The following is a 25,674-nucleotide window of genomic DNA, read 5'->3' on the forward strand; positions in this document are numbered from 1 at the left end:
CAGAGCCATCCAGTGGCTTCCTAGCACTGTCACCTGGCCCCTACCTGCCTCACTGATGTCTCTACCAGCCCTCCCCTCTCCCCCAAGCTCATATCACCAAAGGACCCAGCATCCACTCTTCCCCCTGCCTGGGACTCTCTTGCCTCCTTGAATTACCTTGTTCAATCTCAGTTCACTTAGGTCTCTGCCCAGATGTCACTTTTTCTGCTGACCTTCCCTGTTCATTCTTCAGAGGGGTGACCTCAGCCATCCGTCCCCCTCACCGCTGTCTCTTTACCCTGGCCTGTTTTCCTTCCTGACAGTATCATTCCCACTTTCCACTGCTGGTGTATTTGTTTCCTTGTGTACTGTTGGCCTCCCCTAGCAGAAAGTTGACTCCACAGGTCAGGAACCTGGCTTCTTTTATTTACTGCTCTGTTTCCAACACTAGAAAGGTACCCGACACATAGTAGGTTCTCAGCAAATACTCCCGAATAAGTAGATGTGTGAACAAAGGCATATCTACATCTAACAGGCAGACTTGGTTTCCTGTGGAATCAATCACACATTCCAAACCACAGTGCTAGAAGTGAATCTCTACTTTTCCCAGTCCTGAGGATTCCAAGTGCAGGGACTTCATTTTAAAAATGAATTCATAGATTATTCTGGAAACCAGGACTTCTTACTCTGCATTCTTGACAAATAGAGACCCCTGTTTGCCTAGACACTTGTTCTCTGAATTTGAGGAAGGAGTGGGTTAGGGGCCCTTTGGTTTTATGAGTCTCCTGCCACCAGTTTTACTGAGAATGGCTGTGTTTTCTTGATGAACCTAGAGTAGTTTCTTACCTCAGCACTACTGACATTGGGACCAGGGCATTCTTTGTTGTGGGGACTGCCTTGTGCGCTGTAGGGATGTTAACAACACCCCTGGCCTCTGCCCATTAGATGCTAGTAGAATCCCTAACTGTGAGGACCAAAAGCTGTCTCTGGACATTGCCAGGTGTTCCTTGAAGGGCAAAAATCACCCAAAGTCAAGAACTACCTCTCCACCATAGGCTGGAAGCTCCCCACAAGAAAGAATTATCCTGCTCCAAATGTCACTAGTGCCCACGTACCGATACTCTGCTCTAGAAGGATGCTGGTCACAAGGAACTCTTAGCAGTGATGGAAATGTTCTGTGCCATCCCGTATGGTAGCCACTAGCCACATGTGGCTACTGAGTACTTAAAATGTGGCGAGTAAAACTGGAAGCCCTGAGTTTTTAAGTTCATTTCATCTTATTTTAATGGAAAGAGCCACTTGTGACTAGTAGTTACTATTTTGGACAGCGCGGCTGGAGAGACCAGGGCAGCCCACGCTTCGTTAGGCACATAGGTCACCTGGGGACAGAAATGCTGCTTCAGCAAGCCTGTCCCAGAGCAAACTGGCTTTGAACTCTGCTGTTTTACTAAAATTCAGTGTGAAATTTTTGCATCCTATTGCATTGTATAGCAAGGCCTGTTTTAATTTAAAAAAAAAGAGTAGATTTCATCCCCGGTATTTAAGTGTATTTCAGGAACGCATGAGGTTAATTTCATGGCTCTGAGGATCTAGGTGATAAAGCAGAGTGAGCGGACAGAGGTGTGTTGGGGAGGGGGACTGTATAGGGAGAGCTGAGCGAAAGGCATAGTATTCCTTTCTAACAATGAGGATTTTGTTTCCCTCTTCTGGAATTTCCTCAAATTTAATCTCTGGAGTGAAAAGCAACATTTAAATGCTACATTGTATACACAAGCAATGGGAGCAAGGTCTACTGTAACTCCCTAGGCCACTGTAAGATTGCTGTAGGACATAAGCTTAGCACCCACGACCTCCTTATGTCAGCGGTTCTCAGCCTTGGCCACATATTACAACCACTTGGCAAGCTTTAAGCACTATTGTTTAATAGGTTAGTGGTAGAACCCAGGCATCCGTGGTTTTGTAAACTCCTCAGATGACTTTGATGTGCAACCAGGATTGAGAACTGCTGGGCGAGCCCATGGGACACAATGGTTAAAAAAAAAGAGAGAGAGACATTGTCTGTGCCATGGTAGGGCTTACACAGTCTGACTAGGGAGACCAGCTTGCTAAGCATATAATTAACCGATTGCAACTGTGATAAGTACTGCTGCACACTTATATTTCTAGAGAGTCAGAAGTCTCGCTGAAACTATAACCTGAAAACTTGACTAGATGCTAGTGAGGGAGGAGCCAGGAGGATAGAATCCTAGTCAGAGAGGCCCGTGTGTGCAAAGGCCCTGGGGTGGGAAAGAGCTTGTGGATGTGTGAAACCCTAAACACGGGCTGGCTGGGGCCATGAGCAAGGGTGTAGGAGGCCTGAGGAGGTTGCAGAGTGACCAGTGGCCTGCTGTTCGCCATTAGTCTACAGTGAGTCTGTCCGATGATGTGTTCTCAGTGTTTGAGCTATTCTGGTATTGATGTGAATGGCTGAGCTTCTGTGTTCTGGAGTAACCAGGTGCAAGAGGCTGGATTAACTCATAGTGGCCTGGGCAGGACCCCCTTCTGCCATGCAGACAGTTGTTTTTTTCTCAACCTCCGTGGAAATGGGAGTGGGGCACCAAAAGAAGAGATGTTTAGGGAGAGAATGAGTCCCCCCCACCCTATCTAAAAAGCTTCCGAGCCTCCCCTGGCTTTTGGGGGAATGTGTCACTTGTGTCTTCTTCCATGCCCCCATTGTCTCTGCATAGTGTTCATTGGATGGAAGGGTTGGCCCCCGAGCACCTGGAGTCTAAGACTCCTCATTGCATCCATCACTCTTCAGGCTGTTTCTTAAATTAAAGCTACAGATTGAATCCTCCTCCTCATCATCGTTTTTCCTTCTTTTTAAAATCTGTGCCAATTCCTAATTTATTGTGGGTGGCATGGAGGGAATTCTCTAGACTTCATTTGGTCCTGCTTCCCATTTCAGAGGCTCCCTCTTGTATATCCTTTGTCCCCAGCTAAACCTTCCCCCAACCCATCAGGGCAGGATGTGAACTCTTCCTTACTTTCTTTTTTCTTTTTTTTTTTTTTTTCAAGATTTTATTTATTTATTTGAGAGAGAGAGTGAGCACAAGCGGAGGGGGGTGGGGGGACAGAGGCAGAGGGAGAAACAGACTCCCCACTGAGCCAGGAGCTCGATGCAGGGCTCGATCCCAGGACCCTGAGATCATGCCGGGAGCCAGCTGAGCCACCCAGGTGTCCCTGAGCTCTTCTTTTCATTACAACCACTTTGTGGCTGAATAGAACCTTCCCTCTTTGGTTTGAGCCTCTCAGTACCCATTTTAAGTGTTTCTGTAAATTAATTTTTCCCTCCCCCACCCAGATCTTTAAATCTTTGCCCCCCCCCCCTTAACTATGAAATGAGTGTGGTATGTAAGGGATACTTGTCCCCACGAGTGTACAGAAGGGAAACTGAGGCCCAAACAGCCATGTGGGGCCGTGGGAAGAGTCCGGCCGTGCCTGGTGGCTTGCTGGCTGCAGATCTTTGGAACGGCACACAGCCTCCCAGGGCTGTGTCCTCCTTGGTCGCCTGGGAAAGAGATAATAAGATTTCTGTCCTTGTGAAGCAGTGTGGTGCTGGAGTAAAGAGGAAGGGCTTCCGGGCTTCAGGGTCTGGCTCCAGCGCTCAATTCTGTGGTCTTGGGCAAGTCGGCAGGCCTCGGTTTCCTCCTTGTTAGATTGTGATACCCACAGTGACTCAGCAGGATTATTGTCAATATCAGAGGCGATTGCTGGGAAGTCCCAGCACCATGCCTAGTCTGTGGTAGGATGCGGTAGCTGGCCCATTTCCTCTACCTTCGGGGACTCCGCTGTTTGTCCAGAGGAACCCACCCACCATGGGTGGGACCCCAGAGTTCCTGAGTGGGGCTCCTCGTCAGTCCCCAGAGGGACATCTGGATTTCTCAGATGTCTGAGGCATCTGAGCCTGGGGCAGATGAGGTGTGACTCAGTGCGGAGAGTGGGACTTCCGGCTGCGGACTCTGAGCAAGGTGGCCGGGGACCATTGAGGGTACACACTAAGAAACCATGAGTCCCCAGGATACCTGGCCACTGAGGGGTAACCTCTGAGTCCTTACAAAGCTCCCCTATGGCCCCAGTAGTGCCTGGGAGATCGTTTCATGGATTCCTTTTGATTTTCACAGGGAGGGAGGGCTGTGGCTGTCCCTGTCCCCTGCTCACTGGGGTGCAGTGATGGTCATGCTGCCCCTTATTCGGGGGCTTTTGGGAGCCAGGCAGTGTGCTTCTTGCTGATCTCCTTGAGACCCATGCAAGGAGGTACAGCTAACCCCATTTTAACAGAAGAACGGGGTCCAAATGGCCAGTGAGGGATGGAGTCAGATTTGAACCCAGGCGTGCTAGGCCCCAAAGCTCATGTTCCATGCCTGAAATCCTATGACTCTTCTTAAAGGAGCGCCCCCTCCCCCGCAGGATGCTTCTCCAGTAATAATCTTAATAATAGAATGCTCATTCTCATTCCAAAACCCACACACTCACTCTCTTATCAACGCTGATCAGCTAATCTTTTACTACCGGCCAAATTGAATTTAACCAAGTCACCACTGCTGTAAAGAAAATAGGTAAGAAAACTTGGCCAAAAACTTGGTCTAAAATTGGAGGGAGTGCGAGGTAGCCGCTATTTTAGATTCCTTGTGCCGGCTTAGGGTGAGAGAAAATTGTGCCATATGTGTGTATGTATGCACCTTCTGCTCCTGGCTTGCCATAAGTAACTTCCTGGGCACTTTTGAAAAACCTGCACAACTTTCGTGCTTTCCTTGAATACCACAGTGACCGAAGCATGGTGTGAGGCCAAGAACCGATCTGGTCCTTATTACAAGCCTCCTTTCGTAACTAGAATGTGCCTTGCTCCTTCTCATCACAGGACCTTTGCACAGGCCATTCATTGTGCCGGCAACACCTTTTCTCTCTCGTTCCTCTCCTGTCCTCTCTGTTTTGCTTCACTAATGTACTCTTAGGGCTCCGATTAAAGACCGGTTCATTCTGAAAACGCCACTGACCCTTTTCCGTGGCGAGTCTACCCCCATCACGCGTTCTTAAAGCAGTAGCCATACTTCTTTAGAGCACATCACTGTCACAGTTACTTCTCATTGTTTCTCCCTCTAGACTATAAGCTCCGTGAAGGCAGGGACCACTGTGATCTCACCTGTTCTCTGCCTAGTGCCTACCATCGCTCAGTCATCACTGCATGGATGAATGGATGGTTGGAGAGACGGATAGAGCTAGTTACTGACTTCCTCTCCCTTAACTCCAGCCAGTGTGTGCGGTTTTTGTTTTTGTTTTTTTAGCAGGGTAGGGAGGTTGTAAATACCTGCTTCCATGTCTGTCTTGGGCCGCCTTGAAGGAGCACTGTGTTGAGGACCCTGGAGGCCAGCCTAGTACCTGACTTACGGTAGAGGACCAGTCACGTTTGGCTCTCTGGTTGCCTCACATAGCTCTCGCCCCTGAGACAGTCAGCTGCAAGGACTCAGGCTGTGGCTGGGACCTTGCTGAGAGATGGCACAGGCCTTTAGTCGTGGAAACCGAGGAAGTGCGTCCCTGCTTCCCACCCCACACCGCGGTTTAGCTTCTTGCTAATGTCTTCTACGCGGCTTGCCAGTTACTATATTGACTTATTTGTACATAAACAGCTATTGCCATAACCTTCTCTTCCCCACCATTCAGAGATAATGATATGCAATCTTTATAACATCACAGACATCGGTTCAAAAGCATTCTGTTGCTATAAGCCTCTATCTGATGTGCTTCTCGCTAGAATTTCATGAGCTTCAAACTCCCAAATTGCAGATGATTTAGCATTTGAAGCACGGAGTGAGACTATATGAGTGTTTGAGTTTAAAAAAAAAAAAAAAAAAGACTTAGAAAGGGGGAAGTTTTTCTTCTGTGGAGTTATCTTCTAAAGTTTAAAATAGGAACTACTTAAAAGCTCAGAATTTAGAGGAATGAACACTTTCTCTTAAACATTCAAATGGGTGAAAATGACTTGTAATCTCTCCCTCAAGTATTAAGGCAATAGGCATTTAAAGGTTTTTTTTTGGGGGGGGGGAGCTGGCTGTCACAGACAAAGGAGTTCTCAATTTAAAAAAAAAAACAACAACACATTTTTATGGCATTAAATGATAGGAATGAACACCAGCAGCCCTCCTGACATCTCGGAACTGATTTTTCTGCAATGTCCCAGTCCGTTTTAACAGATAACACTTTGTCCATCCTGGTCGCAGTGGTAGCTTTGGCTGGGGTTGCCAGAGTTAGCGCTGGGAAATTCTGAGCAGGTTTCATGAACCCCATGCTCTGTAACCTGAGCCCAGCAAGTCCACTGGCTCTACCCAGACGCTTTCTCCAAAGCCCCTGCCGTGGCCCTCCCTCCAGGAGAGAGACTCTGATCTGTAGTCCAGCGGGTGAATTTGGCATCAACCACACTGCTAGCCACCCTCTCGAGAGATCAGCCAGACATCCTGGGAAAGCCTAACTCTCTGTGAACTTCTTCGGATGCGACCCAACTGCGGTTTGCGGAATGGCGCTGGCCACAAATTGCTCACCTGTCCACGAGACGAGTATAGAAATGGTGAGGAAGCGCTTAGAAACTTCCATCCCGACTGGACAGAGTGATCTGTTGAGTCAGATCATCAAAGAGGTGGTGCTTTGTATGAGCATTTTTTCATTTCGTTTGTCCACCAGCTCATTTTCATTATCTTTTATAAAAAGAGTTACCTGCAATGGGTTGGAAATTAAAACACAGAGACAACTCCTTTCCTTCCTGCCAAGTTCTTTGGGAAGGCCTGTGGGTAGCGCTTGTGAGCTGCCTCTGCTCTCCTGTGGGACAGGTAGGCTGCTGAATGAATTTGGGGAAATCACAGCACTTACCAAATTATATTGTAATGAAACATGTGCACGTCTCCCTCCCTCCCTCCCTTCTCTCCCTCTCTCTCTCTCTGACTATTTCTTGAGAGCAGGGATTGCATCTAATCCATCTTTTTAGCCTCATTCCCCACATCCCTGCATGGCACATTGCAGGGCGTGGGAAATGTTTGTCCCATCCATGCCTGTCTGCTCCCCGAGGACATGAGAGTGGGTGAGGCCAGCCTCAGGAACTCCCTGGGCTTTCAGATAGGATCCCCTCCAGGCTGGTAATGGAGAGCTAGGAGCAGACAGTGAAGGAGTGACCTTTCCTGCTCTTGCCCCCGCAGAACCAGGCCTCCTCTTCCCACCTGCCCAGCAGCATGAGAGCAGCATGACTGCCCGGCCGCAGGAGAAGCCCCCAGAGCCAGGCCCCCAACTCAACCATCAGCTGCAGAGGTCAAGGTAAGCTTGCTTGCCTTTCTCCTGGAAGGTTCAGGCATTTTTATTTTAATTAATTCTCTGTGCTTCTGTGATCTCGCACCGTGTTCTGAAAGAACGTTCTTCTACCACCTCCTGAATCTGGGACCTTCGGCATATCTTTTAGGGATTGTATATCCAGGCAATTTGGGGTGAAGGACTCCCTGGAAAGAATGGGATTTGAAGGACAGTTAGTCTGTGATGTGGGACTCCCCGGACAGACTCCTTTCCCACACAGGGTTGTAAGGGGTCTTAAAGGATCATCCAGGCCAATTCCTAACCAAAGTTGAGCAGTGAATTACTAGAAAATTCTTCCTAATTTGGAAGCAACTCTTTTTCTCTGTGATTCCTGTCTGCCCTTCTCTGCTCTGCCTTATGGAACCACAAAGACTGGGCTCTCAAAATCTCTTCCACATGACTCTCTCTTCAAATGGGAAGATGGCGGTCATGACTCTGCTTTTCTTGTTGGTATTCATTTTCCCTGGAGACTGGCCCCACTCACTTGTGGGCCCCCTTGTCCCTCTCCATGTTGGAAAGGACTCCCATGCTCACTCAGCCTCTGCCAGCCTCCGCAGAGAACCTCTACTGACCATTCTTTGGTCAGGACATCTTAAGAACCTCCTTTGTGATAGTCACTGCACTAGACTCGAGGTACATCAAGACAAAACAAGTTTGGATCCTCAGAGAGAGTTAGAAAGAAACATAACCCCTTCGGCGTGTTCCCTTTTCATATTTTATCTCCTTTCAGCTTTTTTTCTCAAATGTTCCATGAGTGCTCGAAAAAAAGCTGTATTCTCTTATTGTTGGATATAGTTTTCTGTATAGGCTGGTCAAAATGAATTCATTCATTGTATGGTGCAAATCATCTATAGTATGTCCTTTTCTGTTTTTGTCTGATTAACCTATCAATTATTGAGAGAAATGTGTTAAGAATCTCCCACTGGGTTTGTCAGTTTTATATATTTTAAGGCAATGCTATTGGGTGTCTCGATGTTGAGAATCAGTGTATATTACTGGTGAGTTGAGATAGATTTCTACCACCTTTATAGACTTGCAGCTTTTTCTGATGTTTCTTCTAGACTGAGCTGTTTTCCCCCCCTCGTTCCATTTTCCATCTTCTTCTTTAGATGTTCTACACTCTCTGTCTGTTCTTGCAGTGGTTACTCGGGCTGTTGTAGCTGGGATACTCACCAAAGTCCAAAATTCATCAGGGTCTTTACCTTCATGAAACATCACTATTTCATACAGTAAGTGTTCATACAGATGCACCCACATACTTACCATTATCTTTTCTTATTCTTTTATGAATCTCGGATAGTTTCCCTCTGCTTGTTTAGCATTAGCTTTTAGTGAGAGTCTGGTGGTGTTAAACTCCCAAGTGTTTTTCCTGGTCTGGTTTGGTTTGGTTTTCGGCTTTTGTTGGCTTGAAAATGTGTTTATTTTTTTCTCCGTCTTGAAAGGTGGCTTTACTGAATATATTCTCTTAAGTCACTAAAGCCATCATGTCACTGCTTCTGGCTTTGAAATTGCTGTTGAGAACTTGGCTGTCAGTCCAGCTGCTGTTCTCTGTAAGTGACCTGGTATTTCTCTCTGGCTCTGTTAAAAACATTGTTTTCAGGGCACTGGGTGGTTCAGTCAGTGAAGCATCTGCCTTCAGCTCAGGTCATGATCCCAGGATCCTGGGATCAAATCCCACATTGGGCCCCCTGCTCAGCAAGGAGTCTGCTTCTCCCTCTCCCACTCCCCCTTCTTGTTCTCAATCTCTCTCTCTCTCTCTCAAAGAAATAAATAAAACCTTTAACAACAGCAACAACAACACATTGTTTTCTTTGGTGTTCTGCAGCTTCCATTACCACGTAAGTAGGTATAAGTTTTTCTGTCTTCATTCTTCTTGGGTTTTGTAGGGATTCCTAGAGCTAAAGATGGGTGTCTTTCAACAGTCCTAGAAATTTCCCACCCTTCATTTCTTTGAATATTGCCTCTTTTTCATTCTCTCTAGTATCTTCTTCTGGAACTCCTGTTAGACTTATGTTAGACCTTCTCATTCTGTTCTGTTTAGCTCTCAACCTCTGTTTTATCTTTTTCATCTCTTTGTCTCTCTGGGCTGACCTCTGAATAATTTCCTCAAATCTGCCTTCCATTCAACTCACATATTTGGGGTCTCAAATGCTCTTTAGTCCCCCACTGATTACATCCATTTTCCTTTTGGTTGTTTTATTTATTGTTTCTAAAAGTTCTGGCTCATTATTTTTCTGCTTGTTGATTTTTTTTCTAGTCTCTTATTTCTTGCTCATATTTGCAAACTTCTTTTTTTATTTTTTAACCTGTTGAATTAGCTATTTAGAAATTGTAAACTCTCATGTCTGGTAATTCCAGATTCTGAAATCCCTAGAGGTCCAGTTCTGCTGTCTCTTGTGTCTGCTGGCTAGCAATCATGGTGTCTTGTTTCCTGCAAGCTGCTTATTTTCCTTAAAACTTTGAGAATTATTTGAGGTATTCATTGACATCGACTTTTCCAGAGAGAATTTGTATTCATTTCTGCTAATTGTTTGGGGTCACTAGCAACCAAAAATCACTTCAAATTAATTTTATACTTAAGCTTTCTCTGGCTGTGTAAGAAGCATTAATTCAAACTCTAAACCTGTGTGAGCTCTAGCTTTTGGTTACATATTTTCAGGAGAGGGGTGCCCGGACTCAGTCAGTTAAGTGTCTGACTCTTGATTTTGACTCAGGTCATGATCTCGGGGTCACATAAGATAAAGCCCCATGCTCAGCACAGAGTCTGCTTGAGATTCTCTCCCTCTCACTCTGCCCCCTTCCCTCATGCACTCTCTCTCTCTCTCTCTCTCAAAGCAAAGGGGTGCCTGGGTGGCTCAGTCAGTTAAGCCACTGACTCTTGATTTCTGCTCAGATCATGATCTCAGAGTTGTGAGATGGAGCCCTACGTCAGCTCCACACTGGGGGTAGAGCCTGCTTGGGATTCTCTCTCTCCCTCTCTCTCTCTGCCCCTCCCCCTCTCTCCCTCTCTGAAAAAGAAAAAAAGAGGGAAAAAAAGAAAAAAAACACACACACAAATTTTCAGGAGACATTTGTCTCCCTTTCCACTAGCCCAAAGTCAGGTTTCTTTACAGTCTCCTTCTGTGTTGTGCACTTACTTCTCGTTCATTGAGTGTGGAGCCCCAACTTTATGGAGGAATGAGGTTTTTTTCCTCCTATGTCCTGAACACTGTGCAGCTCTCATGACAAACATAGAATCTCTAGGGTTTGACAGGAACCCTCAGGGCAAAAGTCAGATTTGCTGCTAGCTCACCTCCCAGGGTTCCTGCTTTGGCTTTGTGTTTGGTCTTTTGAAGAATCCTTGCATTGATATGAGCTCAGTGATGTGTATACAATGTTTATATTCTAAATTTTGTCCAGCATGTTAGTTGTTTCAATTGGGACAGTCAAGTAGGGTTATCTGGTCTGCCATATTGCCTGAAAGTATCTTCTTTCTTCTTCACCATAGCTCTGTACAGTAGAAATTTCTAGTCCTTATCACAGAAGAGTGAACCAGAGCTCAGAGAGGGCACGTAACTGGCTGCAGCCCTAGGGCTAGCAGGTGACACACTGTAAAGAGTGTGTCTCCACCTGTCCCCCTTTCCCCACTTTCCCTCTCCCCAAAGTAACTGTTGACCGTTTGGGGTGGATGAACTTTATGCTTACAAAGGATATGAGTCCCTAGCAGAATGCTTTAAATAGCTGGACAGCTTTGTAAAATTTGTTTATGAATCTATTGTTTATCTTCTCTTGAGAGAGGAAATGGCTTCTGCATATTTTGTGGCCTGTTTCTCTAGCGGGCACCAGCAACTTTCCTGCTCCATTCCACTGCTCAAAGGCCTGCTGGACCCAGTGCCAGACCCCATATGCACCTCCTCCAGATCCCAACTTCCTCGCCTCCGCATGCCACTCTCTATTCCCCACTTTCCTCCCTTCCCTTTCCCCCACCCCTGTCCTTTCTGCTCTTGGTTTTTCTGCCTCCTAGTGTGTGCCGTTCATTGGAGGGGAGGCCACAAGCACCGTGGTTAGGTTTTTTTGAGCTTTGGGGGCAGGGAGAGGAGCTGAGTTTGAACCTCGCTCTGCTACATACTAGCTCAGTGTCTCTGAACTTCAGTTTCTTTATCTGTACCATGGGGACAATAGGCAGAACTATTTAAGGACTAAATAAGACAATGCTCAGTGGGTTGAACATCCAACTCTTGATTTCAGCTCAGGTCATCATCTCAGGGTAGTGAGATTAACCCCCACGTCAGGCTCCACACTTGGTGCGGAGTCTGTTTGAGATTCTCTCTCTCCCTCTGCCCCTCCCCCATGCACGCACATGCCCTGTCTCTCTCTCTCTCAAATAATAAATAAATTTTTTAGAAAGACAATGTACATAGAGCTTGTGACAGGAGTTTGGAGCCTTACAGCACTCAGTCTATAATAGCCAGTATTGTTATGACTAAGACACACCCTTCAAGCCCCAAGCTTTTGTTCAGTGATGCTGTTAAGTTGACAAGAGCTGGTTTGTGAACCACAATGAAAATGGAGGCAGAAATCTAGGGGCAGTGTGGGATTCCCAGCTTCACTATTATGTACTTCAAACTGGGGGTGTTTTTAAAGGCAGTTTGAGGGAAAACAGAGCACACCCGCCGATCAGCAGGGAGCCTGCTTCCCTTCCTCTCTCTCTGCCTGTCTCTCTGCTACTTGTGATCTCTGTCTGTCAAATAAATAAATAAAATCTTAAAAAAAAAATTCAGTCTGTAAGGGAGACCTATGTGGCTTAGTCAGTTGAGCTTCCAGCTCTTGATTTCGGTTTCAGGTTATGATCTCAGGATCATGGGATCAAGCCCTGAGTTGGGTTCTGCACTTAGTGTGGAGTCTGCTGGTCCCTCTCCCTCTCCTCCTCCTCCTCTCTCTCTGACAAATAAATAAATAAAATCTTTAAAATAAATAAATAAATAAAAATTCAGTCTGTGAGTATCAGAATTATTTGGAGCCAACCACTTGTCTTCCTCTTCTAAACTGTTCCTCGAAGGATGAAGATTCTAGAAGCCTGAACATTGATGTTGCTGTGGTTAGAGAGGGGCTTCTTTGTTCTCCACAACTCCCAAGATGATGTCCTGGATATTCTCCACCCAGCTGAGGGTTCAGCCCCAGCCCCACCTCTGCCTGCAAACCTAGAAGTCTATTAACAGCTCTCTCCCAATGATGACTCATGCTTCCTGTCCGTCCCTCCTCCATTCTAGTTACTCAGAGCTATGAGCCAAGATTGATTACTTATACCATCCAACTGGCTTTGCCCACGGGGAGCTCAGCTGGTAGATTAGTCTTCATTGGGTGACAACCCAGCCTGTGTTCTCCTGGTCAGCCCTACACAGTGAAACAAGGGGTTTATTCTAGGTACAGTTATGGAGGCCATTTTCCAGAACCAGGAAGTCCAACACCTTATGTCTGGGGCTATCTTAGGAGTTTGGGGAGCCAGGATTGTTATGGACACAGGGACAAGGGGAGACCCAGGGAAAGCCACAGAAAGACAATGGACACATGTTCTCAGCTGCGTCTTGAAGTGCTGCTCTAAGAGATTCACCATCACTTCCTTCTCACTGTTGTGTGGTCTCCCCTCTAAAAATATTTTTAAAATCTTTATTATAGGTATGCCTGGGTGGCTTAGTCAGTTAAGCATCGACCTTTGGCTCAGGTCATGATCCCAGAGTCCTGGGATCAAGTCCCACATAGGGCTCCTTGCTCAGCAGGAACCCTGCTTCTCCCTCTGCCTACTGCTACTCCTGCTTGTGCTTTCTCTCTCTCTCTCTGATAAATAAGTAAAATCTTTTTTAAAATCTTTACTATACTAGTCCTTTCCATTATTCTATTATTATTTTTTTTTAATTAGAACACAGTAGCTGGAACATACGTCTGCTCAGATACCCTCCCCCATTCTCTTTCTTCCCTTTTCGAGAAGGTGGCAGAACTGAGACTAGAATCAGGCATCCCTAATCGCAGCGCTCTTGATCCACTGTAGTGGGACCCTCAGGGCTCAGGTGTGAGCGGTAGAAGACCCCAGTGCCTCAGTATCCTGGCTCAGAATTGTTGGGTGTCCCTGGGACCAAGCAGGGGCTGGGGGTGCTCACCCAGCTGAGCCTTCGAAGGTCCGAGCCAGAGGGACATCCTGGCAGCCCATTGGGCCCAGCCTCCGCATTCTGCAGAAGCTGAGTCTGAGGTACAGGGAGGGGAAGTCATTTACCCAACAAGGTCACAGGGCCAGTCTCCTTTTCTGTTTGGTCCGGGTTATCTTTATATTGGGTTTGCATTTCCTGAATACGCCAGCAACGGGTGGGGGGTAGGGAGGAGGAGGGCAGGGGAAGTGGGCTTAAAAGAACCCCATCTGAGAATGTTTAAATTTCCTGTGAGTGTCCCACGAAAAGGGAGATAATCTATGTGCACATAATCAAAAGGAGAGGGAAGACTTGGTTTGAGTCCAGAAGACCAACAAGAGTTGTGGGGGATGGGGGGTGGAAAGAAGGAGGACAAAATAGGAGCCATACAGAGAAGGCTGGGACATTTTTATCGATGGAATAGAAATAAATAGGAATTTGTTTTTTGCACTTTAGCAATGCCTTCTTGTTAGTATTTTTGGAGAACGTTCAAGTCCCATTTTAGTGGCAGTGGTTTCATGGTCTCTGGGGGGCTCTTTGGCCTGGGACCAGAGGCCTCTGCCCTCGAGTCCCTCGAGTTTGCTGCTACCGGCACGGGGGATCCTTTGGAAATCTCTTCCTCCCTCGGAGCTTTCATAGCTTAGCTCAGAATGGGAATGCAGCATCCTGACGGTCTGCCTCACAGAAAAATAATGGGTTGCGAGTGCCCTCAACATGGTAAGGCTTAGGTTGGCCTCCTATGGCCTTCTCTCATACCTGCCTTGGCCTGAGCCCTGAGAGAGTTCAGTGCTTCCACCAGGCAAACTCTCATTTTCCCATCAGATCCAGTGGTAGAGGGGGGCCCCCAGAGCCACCCCAGGCCCTCTTCCCTGGGACAGCCCCATCGCACGGTGTGTCCCGGCTTCCTTCGAGGGACCATTGTTGAGACAGGCTGAGAGGCTGCGACTGGAAGTCAGGAAACTGCAGATCGGGACAGAGTTACTGCCAGTTTCCAGGAATCTGAGCACTGGGGGCCCTCTTGAAACAGGAAAGGGAGTAGACGATCTCTTTATCTGGTATCATGGAGGGAATGAAATGACTCTTTCTGGGTAACTGTGGGGCGTTCGTTCTTCTTGAATGATAACCACGGATAAGGTTGAGCTTTAGATGGCCACTAAATAATTACTTCTCTTTTCCTCGGGGCGAGGGTGGGGGGAGTGGGTCTTAAACTGCTTGAAGGCAAGACCCCAGAGAGCAGAGCCCCTCCTTCATTACCAGTAACTGTGTGGGAGAACTTGGCCTGACCTGCAGCCCCCTCCAAGCTCCTCTCAGTCACCCCCTGAAGCACACTGAGCCTTGGAGAGCTGAAGGCCTCTCCTGCGGGGGCTGAGCTGCCAGGGAAAGCTTCCCTCAATGACGAACCAGTCCCATGAGCATTTACGTTCTTCTGGTTATTTCTCTGCCTCGTGAAGAATATGCTTAATGTGTGTGAGGCTTTCCATAGTGTCTCTGGATCTTTGTGAGGGCTAAGAGGGAAGACACCCTGGGTGATGGGGTCAGTGTGGTTATTGGTCCCTGCTGCTGCTGACGTTTCCCGGTGGATGGTTTTTACAGTTTGTCTCTCTTCCTTACGGTGTCCACTTCTGCAGCGCCTGCCCTCTGAGCACCAGTCTGCTAACTGAAACAGAGAGGGCTCAAGGTTGCCCAGGAAACGAATAACCAAACCGTCAATCCCGACTGAGTCACTGAGGCCTGATCTAAACTGTACCCAAGTCAAAAGAAAACAACAGGAACCCCACCCCGGGTGGTGAGGCTCTGGGAGTCTTACTGGGTGCCACACATGTCCCATACGTTCTCTTGTTTTTTTGTTTTTTGTTTTTTGTTGTTTTTTTTTTAAGATTTTATTTATTTATTTGACAGACAGAGATCATAAGTAGACAGAGAGGCAGGCAGAGAGAGAGAGGGAAGCAGGCTCCCCGATGAGCAGAGAGCCTGATGCAGGAATCAATAGCAGGACCTGAGAACATGACCCGAGCCGAAGGCAGCGGCCCAACCCACTGAGCCACCCAGGCGCCCACCATACGTTCTCTTGTTTAATCCTCACAAAAAGAAAATGGAACAGTAGGTATTGTCATTCCTCAGTCCAAACTGAGTCTCCAAAAACAGAAGGACAAGATCAGCCTGCTAGGTTTTTTGCCAGTGGAAGTTTAGGATTTGAACTCAGGTTTTCTGACTCCAGAAGAGTGGTCTGAGCATTTCTGTGAGGAACATTCCTGCCACATACCCCCAAGTGTTTCTCTCCGGGGAGAAGTTCCTGATGTGTGTAAAAGATAGCCCCTTTCAGATTAGAAATAGGAAGTTTTTTTGGTGTAAAGTGCATCAGTTTCTTTTTCATACTTCCAAGTTCATGGCTATATGTGGAGGGTTGAAGGTTGCTCAGAGCCAATGGCCGGATTCCCAGGGCATGTCTGTACTGTGGTGAAATGGGCTTTCCTCAGCCCTTCTGGAGTCAAAGAGAAAGCTGGAAGGCTCCCACTCGGGGGAAGTAGCTTCATGCTAATCAGATCTGTGATGGGGAACCAGGGACCCCAGGAAGCCTCATCCTTGGGCATCAGATCATTGGAGGTCTGTCCTTGATCACTGATTGTGTGACCTTGGGCAGATTATCCCCCCCCTATTAATCCTCTCATCTTTTTAATAGGGAAAGCACTTCTGCCTTCACAGGCTTGTTATGGGGACAAACAGAAATAGTGTATGTTGTGCTTTGTGCACTGCTTTCCAGAATGTTACTTTTGGCCATGAGGAGGATATACAAACCCTCCTATGAACTCTTGCTGTCCCTGTCAGAGACTTCACATTGGGCCAGAGGATTTGTGGCTGTGGACCAGGGGACCAGTCTGCCCTGAGCTCCACAGATGTCCACAAACACACCCCGTGGTCATCAGGGCAGGTCACCCTGCATTGACTCATCCCTGGGCTGTTAAAGAGATGGAACCAAGAGCTTCTTATTCTTCTGTTTAAAAACAACAACAACAAACAAACAAAATGGGAAAAAGAGAAAAATTAATTTTCTTTAACCTGTGGCTTTTTTTTTTTCTTTCTGCCCTCTTTGCTATGAGTGGAATTGCCATTTTGCTTTTTTTTAATTTAAAAAAGTGATGTTCTGCTTGATGGGACATAATATTTAGACATGTTGAACTGACAGCTGATGGGTGTGTTATTAGTACACCATCACCACAAACCATGTTGCAGGGGTTGGTGGGGAGGAGATGTGTGTGTAAATGTGCGTGTGCGCTCACACGCCTGGATGATTTATCATGATTGGGGAGGGTCCAGTGACCCTTGTTGAAAGCAGCTCTTGGGAAGGACACGGTATGCTCTTCAGAGAAGGATTCCCTTGTGAATTGAGGGAGTCTTTTCTGTGTTATCCTATAGAAACAAAAGGCCTCCCCTTCCTCTCTGTCTCTCTCCCTCTCTCATGTCTTTAGTGCCCAGTGGATACCACGTAATGTGGCGGCCCTGAAGACAGAGTTGATGAGGTACTCCTCAGAAGAGGTGCTAGCCTAATGGTGGAGGCAGTAGCCCGGTGGGGCACAGCGTGCTGAGTTGTGTGATGACACGCAGAGTCCTGGGCCCATTCTTACTAGCCCTCCAGGCGTTCTTCCTCATGCCCCTTCCTTCACATATTACCTGTTGTCAGGAAACTCACAGACCTCTCAACCTGGGATCCCCCAGTCCAGCTTCCTCACAGGCAACTCCTGTTGTAGGTCTCCAGATGAAACTGAACTCTCACAGTGCCCCATCTTCATAGGCTCAAACCTGACGTTAGGACGTCTTCTTGACACCTGCCCCTCCTGTGCCTTTATACTCACCCCATCATTAAGTTCTGCCTAGTTCACCCCGAAACGCCTCTCCATCACCTCCCACATGTGAGTTGCCCGGTCTGGATCACTGTAAAGCTAAGGGCCCCGTGTCCCCACTCACCCTCCTCCAGTCCATGTCTGCACCACTGGTGCACATGCTATGGCCCGTGAGCTCAGAATGGTTTGTACATATGAACACTGGATGATACAGGAACACTAGCTTTGAACCCCACTTAAGCAAGATGTTTTCCCTCCAAAAAATATTTCCACTCTTCTCCTTAGCAGATCTGTGTTACCAAAAAAAGGTATTCAGTTATTATTCTACTTTGAGTTTCCTTGAAAAATTTGTAGAAATGTGTATTTCCCTCATTACATGTGTGTCTACGTTATAGCTTTGGTTTTGTCCTCTGGCTGCAACACCTAGAATGTATTCTAAGTGGTCCTTTACTTTGAAAAACTTTGTGGACCCCTGGTCTACACTGTGGCCTTTTTAAGATGGCCAGTCACACTTGCTTAGAAGACACAGACACACAGACACACACCACTCAAAACAATTTTTGGTTCCCCATGACTTTTTAGGATAAGATAACACTCCTTACCCTTAAGAACATTGGGTGGTCTGGCCCTTGCCCCCCTTCCAGTTTTATCACCATGCTCCTTGGTCCTGCCAGGCCTTAGCCACTCTGGTCTTTTTTCTTGTTGTTCTTCACGTCCACCTTTTTCCTACCTGCTCCAGGGCCTTTGCCCATACTGCCTTTGACTCTGTCCGGAACATGACATATCACACCATTTCCAGACTCTTCTCATCCTTCCAATGGCTGCATTACTGTGACTTCCTCAGAGGATCTTTCCCAGACCTTTCTGCTGAGGTCATGACCTGATAATAGAGCCATTCAACATGGTCATAGAATTACATTTGTCTGGGTATGACACTGCCTCCCCAGACCTCAAGCCCCACGAGGGCTGACACTGAGTCATATACCCACCCCCATTATATCTACTGTGCCTGCTATAAAGTAGGCATCCAAATATTTTGTTACAGTCCATGTCTGAGAATCAGGGAAAGTTTCATAAAAGATGCCAAATCTGAGCAGGAACTTGTAGACTGAGAAATTGGAGAATAAGAGAAAGCAATTTCAGGCAGAGGAACCAGCATTCTGGAAACTTGGGGTAGCTCCCTAGGTCTAGTGCTTGGGGTATGTATGGGTGAATGGTTGGGGAAATTGTTGCAAAGATAGATGAGGCCAAATCGTGAGGTTCCCATGTGCCAGGCTGAGCTGTGGGGACACTTCTGTTGGCAGGGGGAGCACTATCAGCAGGGGGAGCAGAAGGGTGCCATGGGCAGGGCTACTGGGAGGAAAGTGGGCTGGAGGAAGTGAGACCGGCCATGAAGAGACTCTGTTGTAGAGTTGGCAAGGGAATGGGGAGAAGACAGTCAGGGAATGCCATGGAGGAGAGGTCAATAGGAATTGATAACCTATCGGAAGTAAGAGGTGTGTTGCGCACTTGGGGGCCCCAGATTTCTGATTCAGTCCCTTCCAGTACTTAAGACAGTGGAGAGGAAAGAGTTGAGGCAGGGGTGGAGGCTCAAAAGTTTGTTTGGACCCAGGAAGTGGAGGGAGCCAAGGCCGACAGCCTCTGTCTCCCCTGCGAAGCAGAGTCAGGATCATCTGCTGAGATAAAGACCTTTTGGGTTTGGAACTTTGGCCCCTTTGTCCTGTTGCCGGGTGCGGGGAGTGGGGATGGGAGGCCCAGACTGAGGATTTCAATCCCAAATAGCTTCCCTGGGGATTCGTAGGGCGCTTAAGGAGATTTTACAGACCTGCCTTTCCTCTACCTTTTCCTAAAAATGGGATGGCTAAATGTCCGCTGTGTCAGAAATCCTACCTTGGAGGCTTTTAAGGAAGGTCTCTCCCTTCAGAAGATGTTTGCCAAGGGCCTACTCTGTCCTTCCGCCCAGCTCTGCTCTGAGCACCGCAGGGACCAGCCCTCCGCCCCCGAACAGTCTCTCTGACCCACGGACCTAACTGGCACATAACATGCGTGAAGAATAGACACAAAGACATGCTTCAGTGACATCCTGCCTCTTCGTAGTGTTCAGGTTCACAAGGCACATTCAGGCACAGGTGAGGCCGTCGTCAGCCACCTTCTACCTCACGACCAGTGGCTGCCCGGGCCCCCTCGGCCCCCAGACCACCCACACAGCCCCCACCCCCACGGGGGTGGCCCGGCCTTCATGAGCCACCTGCTTAGGCCAAGTTGTGATCCGCAGTGTGATGTCACGTCGATGTGACGTGAGCAGATGACCTCTGACTACACGGAAGACCTAGAAATGCTGTTTCTGTGAAAAGTGAACTGAATGCTTTGGAAAGAGTTGATGGAAGCAAGGCGCTCTGAGAAACATCCCTGTCCGGCTGTGTGCGTGACCACGGCTGCGGGGACCAGTCCTGGGAGGAGAGGGCCAGACGTCCCTGTCAGGGGAGTCTGTGCCATGCTGCCTCCACTGGCCACTGGCCCTTACCTTCCAGACACCGCACTAGAAAATGACCCATGATGCATGGTGGGGCGATTTATGCCGAAAAGACAAATGCAAAGCTCTCATTGACAGACGAGACACGAAGACACAAAGCTCTCTGTGCGCAGAGGCCTGGACGTTGCCTCAGAAAGATTCTTAAGATATCTGTGTTTGAAGTTAAAATAAAATTTTAAGGCGTGAATGTAGGGCTTTAAAGTGTACATGCAGGCTTTTCAATGTTTTAAGATGTCTGTTTATTTTTGAAGAAGTAATAGCTTCCTGTGGGTCAATAATTGAAAAAAACATAAAAAGCTATAAAATGGAGTCTCCTTCTCACTCTCTTCCCATGCAGCCCAGACACAGCCCCTCCCCACAGATAGCTCTTACTGGTTTCTTGGACCCTTCCAAACTTTCTTTTTGCACAGCCACCAACTGTGAATATACGGCAGGTCCTCACTATTCACAGGTTCTGTATTTACAAATTCTTCTGCTCTCTCAGATTTACTTATAACCCCCAAATCAATACTTGGCAACACTTGGGAAGTCATTGGCGGACACGCACAGAGCAGTGGACATTGGATTTGCCCAACACACATCCTCAGCTGAGGCTGCCCCACGTGATGCGTTGCCTTCCCGTCGGGCGCTCGGGCTACAAACAGGTGTCCTTCTCCTGTTCTGTTTCTCGCCACATTTTTCACCTTCTTGTGCTTCCTATTGATTTTGCCATTTTAACGTGGCCCACAGATGTGGTCTGATGTGCTGGCTAGGGCTCCGACGTGCCAGGTTGCGTGTGACCTATGGAGAAAACCCTTGTTAGATAAGCTTCATTTAAATAAGAGTTAAAGGGCTGTTGGCCGTGAGTTCAGTGTTTACGAATCAGCAGTACATATTAAATAAGGTGCCTTTAAGCAGAAGCACACGTAAAATGAGATTATGTACTGATCGGTTGATGGAAATGTTGTGACCTCATGGGGACCTGACTTGTATTTTCCTCAGAAGCAGTGGTAGAGTGTTCATGAATTCCATGTTCTTGATGACTTTACAGGACATAGGACTACTAATAATGAGAATCGACTATTTACAGATATGTGTATATTCTGTTTTAACTTTGGTGAGCTTTCCATATTAGTCCACAGAGAGGTTCCTTGTTCTTTTTAACAGCTGTGTAGTATTCCACCCTGGGGTTATTCTATAATTCTCTTTACTTGGTCCCTTACTGGTCTGCATTTGGGATGTTTTCAATCTTTGGCTACTCAAAACAGTACTGTAGTGTACACGCTTGTCTGTACGTGTCATTTGTTGTCTTCTGTAAGTCAACTTACTAGAAAGGGAATTCTGAACTCCTAGGGGTATAGCCTAAACAGATTCTCACAGAGGTTTGGCAGGGTACTCATCTGAGAATGCTGTCTTGGGGTGTCTGTGGGAGATCGATAAGGTAGTGAGGTGTGAGGGGGGCGGGTTCCCACTGGGGTGGGTGTGGGGGTAGATGAAGGACGTGTGAAGGACTCGGCACCATGCCTGGCCCGAGCTTGGCATCCCAGGCACATTGGCCACGTTATCTTTATTGTTCTTCCTTCCTGTTTGCTCAGCAGCTTTAGTCCAGCTCATCAGCATGGCAGCGGGGGTCTTTACCTCTCTTCTCCCAACCACAGCCCGTCTCTCTGCGATCTGTCTCCACACGGGGTCGGAGGACGCCTGGGCACTGCTGGGAACATTCGTAGGCTGGTATCCCACCTAGGCTTTACACCGGGCCACATCAGCTTCCTGGGAAGGGGATTGTCTCCTTCACATCCTAATCCTTCACCAGGCACATGGCGTTGATGTTTGGCAAACTTGGTTGCTGCATTCCGTAAGCATTGAGTGGACCCACTTTGGGCTCAACACTGGTCATGGCGCGGCGGAGAAGGGAGGGAGAGACATACAAACAGAAATATTAAGACACAATTCTGTGCCTTCAGAACTTAAAATTGAGCATTGGTTGAAAAATAGAATACCTTATGTGACTCCGTGATGAATAATATTTCCAACAAGCAGAAGGATTCGTCTCCAGGCCTGTAAATCCTTCCTCTAGGGTATGGTCCTCATTCTCCCCAAGGCCCCCAAGGGGGCCCCATTTCGGCCCTCTCATTTCAGCCACGGGGCCCCTGGTGGATGCATCCTGAAGCTTCCTGGTCTTAGAGCAGCAAAGGGAAGTTGGTTGGGCAAGACTTTGAGACAGTGAGGGGTGCCTGGTGGCTCAGTTGGTTAAGCGTCTGCCTTCGGCTCAGGTCATGATTCCAGGGTCCTGGGATTGAGTCCCTGCTCAGCGGGGAAACTGCTTTCCCTTTCCTTCTGCGCTCCCCCACCCCCGGCCTGTGCTCTCTCACTTACACATGCTCTCTGTCTCTGTCTCTCAAATAAATAAATAAAATCTTCAAAAATATGTATGTAAGAATTTGAGACAGCGAGACGGTAGGGACCGATGACCAACAGAATATCAGACTTGGCAAGTCCGGACAGGTTTGGGGGCTTCCCAGGATGTAAAGGATCACCAGGAGGGAGCACACCCAGAAAAGGGCAAGATACCCTCTTGATTCCCTGAGGCCTGTCAGTAGCCTTTCGGGCAGATGGAAACCAAGCTTTGTGTCCCTCCCATCATCCGCATACAGAACTCAACAGTGGGAATCTCAGTTGAGGGGTTTGTTGGGAGTAGTTGCTTCCAACTTTATAGTATTTGAACTCTTAGAAGCATCTGTGGATCAAAGCCTGCCGCTGTTCCTCACCTCGGCACACTGTGATTCGGCACGAGGCCCTCCTGACAGAATTGGTCTCCACAACTCCATCAGCTTTGCCTCTTGCAGGACATTCACCTCTGGGGTCTGCTCCATGTTTGCTCCCCAGAGAACTTCTCAAGAACCCGGGAACCAGGAGCCCCTCTCATCTGGTGGAGGCCTGTGCACACAGGAGGACAAAGGAGACATCTTGGGCAGCCAAGCCACGGAGTCAAACCTTGGTCAGGGGGCTACAGGGTGACAGGAGGCTTGAGGTGGGCTATGAGGCCCTCTGCTTCATGGAGCAAACACCTAGTTGGCACAGAGCCAGGCCTGAGGCTGAGGCTGGTCCCAGAGCTGACCAGCGGCCTCCAGCGGCCCTCAGGGCTGGCAAGGTTCGGGCGTGAGCTGTGATGATGGGCTAGAGTCTAATCTACAGGGGTCTGGAGGAGGGAGCCCCTCAGGAAGTGCCTCTGGGAAGGCTTCCTGCCCCAGACACAGAGGTCCCTCTAGCTTGTTTCCTGACTCCCAGAATTTCCTCCAAAGTCTCAGACCTCTGAGCCAGAAAGGGCTATGGGCATGCTTTTCTGCTTGTCTTGGCCCCCTAGTCATACAAGTGAAGAGCCCGGGAGCCGTGGCATTGCCGCAGGATGGGGCCGTGTTGCCGCTGCTATTTACAGAATGGCCAGACGTAGCACTGACATCATAACCCGGGGAGCCCCCTGTCTGAAATGCGGGCAGGAGAGCCAAGAGAGAACCTCAGACACCGCCAGCACCAGGAACGCAAGGCACAATTATTTTACACACAAGGGAGCATCACTGACTTTGTCACCCAGTGAGCTGGAAGCTGTTTTCCAGAAAGAAGGGCGGTGTTTTCTCCAAGACACTGACCCCCATCTTTGAGACTTTGGGTGTCCGGTGGCATTTGTCTTCTATATCGACATCAGACCTTAAAGGCCATAGACCAAAGCCAAGCCAGCTGCTCCATTTGGGAACAGAAGCCCTGACTGGGCGGCCTACTTAGAGTCCTAAGGCAGGAGAGTCTACGGGCTGGTCTATCCCAGGAGGCAGAGCAGGCTGCTGCCCTCCTCATCCCTCATCTGCCCCTGCCGAGGAAGCTGGTCTGTACCACTGGCCTGCTGGAGGCCCTCTTGGTGGCTGAGCCCAGGGTGCTGGATGTGGGGCTTGAGTCATAGGTAGGAGGAATAGAGTCCTCAGATGCTCGACTTGGGTTTTCTTAGATTTATAATTCACTCTGAGGCTAGAGGCAGAGTACAGGCGTCAGATCGACCCACCAGCCAGCACCCCTTCAGTCCCTCTTCATCCCCCACACTTCCTAGGCGTCATCAGAGCAGCTGGAGGGAATCTTCCATTCTCCCAGCCCTGCCTTGCCCTGCCCTGCCCTGGACAGCTTCAGGGATGGGGATCCTTTCTTTGACTGCAGTCCCACGTGTTGATTCACAAAGCCCGCGTCCTAGGTCCTCAGGGACAAGAGTGGTGGATCCTCCCTGTGGCTCCAGGCCCAGCCCCTCTTCCAGCTGGACACCCCACAGAGATACCCACCCCATCCCAACAGCAAGGGTCTGCCCACTGTGCCTCCTGGGCCCTAGCTAGGGTCACCTTGCAACAACCCCCAGGCCCTCCTCTTCCACCTCCTTGTGAAATTCCTTGGAGTCTTTTGGAAGCCCCACCCCAGCCTCGTTACCCCAGACTATGAGGTTAAAGATGCAGGTTTTCAGGTTTTTATTCCCTCTATCAGAGTCCTGGCACCATAGATCCTTGGGGCTAGGTGGTATGAAAGAATATAAAGGATGGGCCGGGCTCGGATGGCCTTCATCAGCTGTAAGCCCCTTGAGGGCAGCAGCTATGACTTGGTCAGGTTTCTTGGCACAGGTACGGTCTTCATTATGGTTGCTGATGGATTCTGAAATTCTCCTAGAACTCCTCCTTAGGGGAAACATGTTCTTATGGAGTAGCCACTGTTCGGGACCTCCTGTGTGGCTTGTTCGGGTGATCCCCCTGGCCTGCCTTCTCTCTGCGGACCTCTTGGCCGCATTGCCTGTCAACCGCCCTACCACCAGGAGGGGTCCTCTGTGGTTGGGAGGAGCCTTCCTGGAGCCCGTGTGGACCTCATCCCTGGTATTCCTGCCCCAGAATCTGAAGCATCTCTCCCTTGAGATCTAAGGAGCCCTAAGTTTGGGGTATAAATTTCCTACGCTGTCCCCCATGTCGCCTTCTCTCCAGGATGTAACTGACTTGCTCTGTGACAAACATGGATCCCACCAGGTGAATCTGAACAGGTCCCACTCGGGTCTCCTGGAGCAGTTACATCATGGAGTCCTGGGGAGTCAGGAAGGGCTGGGCCACATTCATTCACATCAGTTGCCGCTTCCTCCCTAACTTCTCTGTCCTAGGGGAGATAGACACCCCGTAGCAGTCACTAAGCTGTGTGCATTCACCCCTGAACAGTTGTCCACTCTGCACATGGAATACTAATTAGATGCTGCACCATTAATTTCAGCCTCTACAAGTTGATAAAAGATGAGGTAGGGATTTTATGGATTTCATTCAGGCTCCCTCTAGAAAAACTTGGCTTTAATTATCTGGATACATACAAATGTGACTGAGGTCCAGACAGGGTAAATGACTTGCCCGGGGTCACACAGTCAATAGAGGCAAAGCCGAGTCTCCTGTTTGCTCCTTCAGTGCCCCTTTAATTGCACCGTATTCCCAGAGTCAAAGCCCATACTCCTAACGTCCCTACCTAGGTCTAGCTATTTGTGGAGGAAGGTGGTTTCCAAAACTATATTCAGAAATATATCAACAAGGCACACTCAGACCATGGCTGTCTCCTCCAGGAAGCCATCCTAGATTCCTGTGATCCCTTATCTCCCTATATCCTTAGCATCCACAACCTTCAGGCCAGGAGGGGGGAGGGAGAGAAGAAATGGCATGTGGCAGTCACCAGGGGAAGACGGTGTTGATTCCCTGGTCGAGGACTACTGCTAGCCCAAAGGAATGAGCAATGACAGTGTGGGCCAGAAAGTGAAATAGCTCTG

General features: G+C 48.4%; 1 protein-coding gene across 9 annotated transcripts in view; it reads left to right on the forward strand.

The window, feature by feature from the left end:
* The window catches only part of TRERF1 (transcriptional regulating factor 1), a 200,114-nt gene that overhangs the window by 127,029 nt on the left and 47,411 nt on the right, over window positions 1–25,674 (forward strand). For all 9 annotated transcript variants that reach the window (XM_032862176.1, XM_032862175.1, XM_032862174.1 and 6 more), the window contains one exon: window positions 7,203–7,317. The gene's annotated coding sequence lies outside the window, so the exon portion shown is untranslated. The remainder of the gene's footprint in view (window positions 1–7,202; window positions 7,318–25,674) is intronic.

This window comes from Lontra canadensis, unplaced genomic scaffold (genome assembly GCF_010015895.1).
Source record: "Lontra canadensis isolate GAN:19392208 unplaced genomic scaffold, GSC_riverotter_1.0 scaffold23, whole genome shotgun sequence".
Classification (NCBI taxonomy): domain Eukaryota; kingdom Metazoa; phylum Chordata; class Mammalia; order Carnivora; family Mustelidae; genus Lontra; species Lontra canadensis.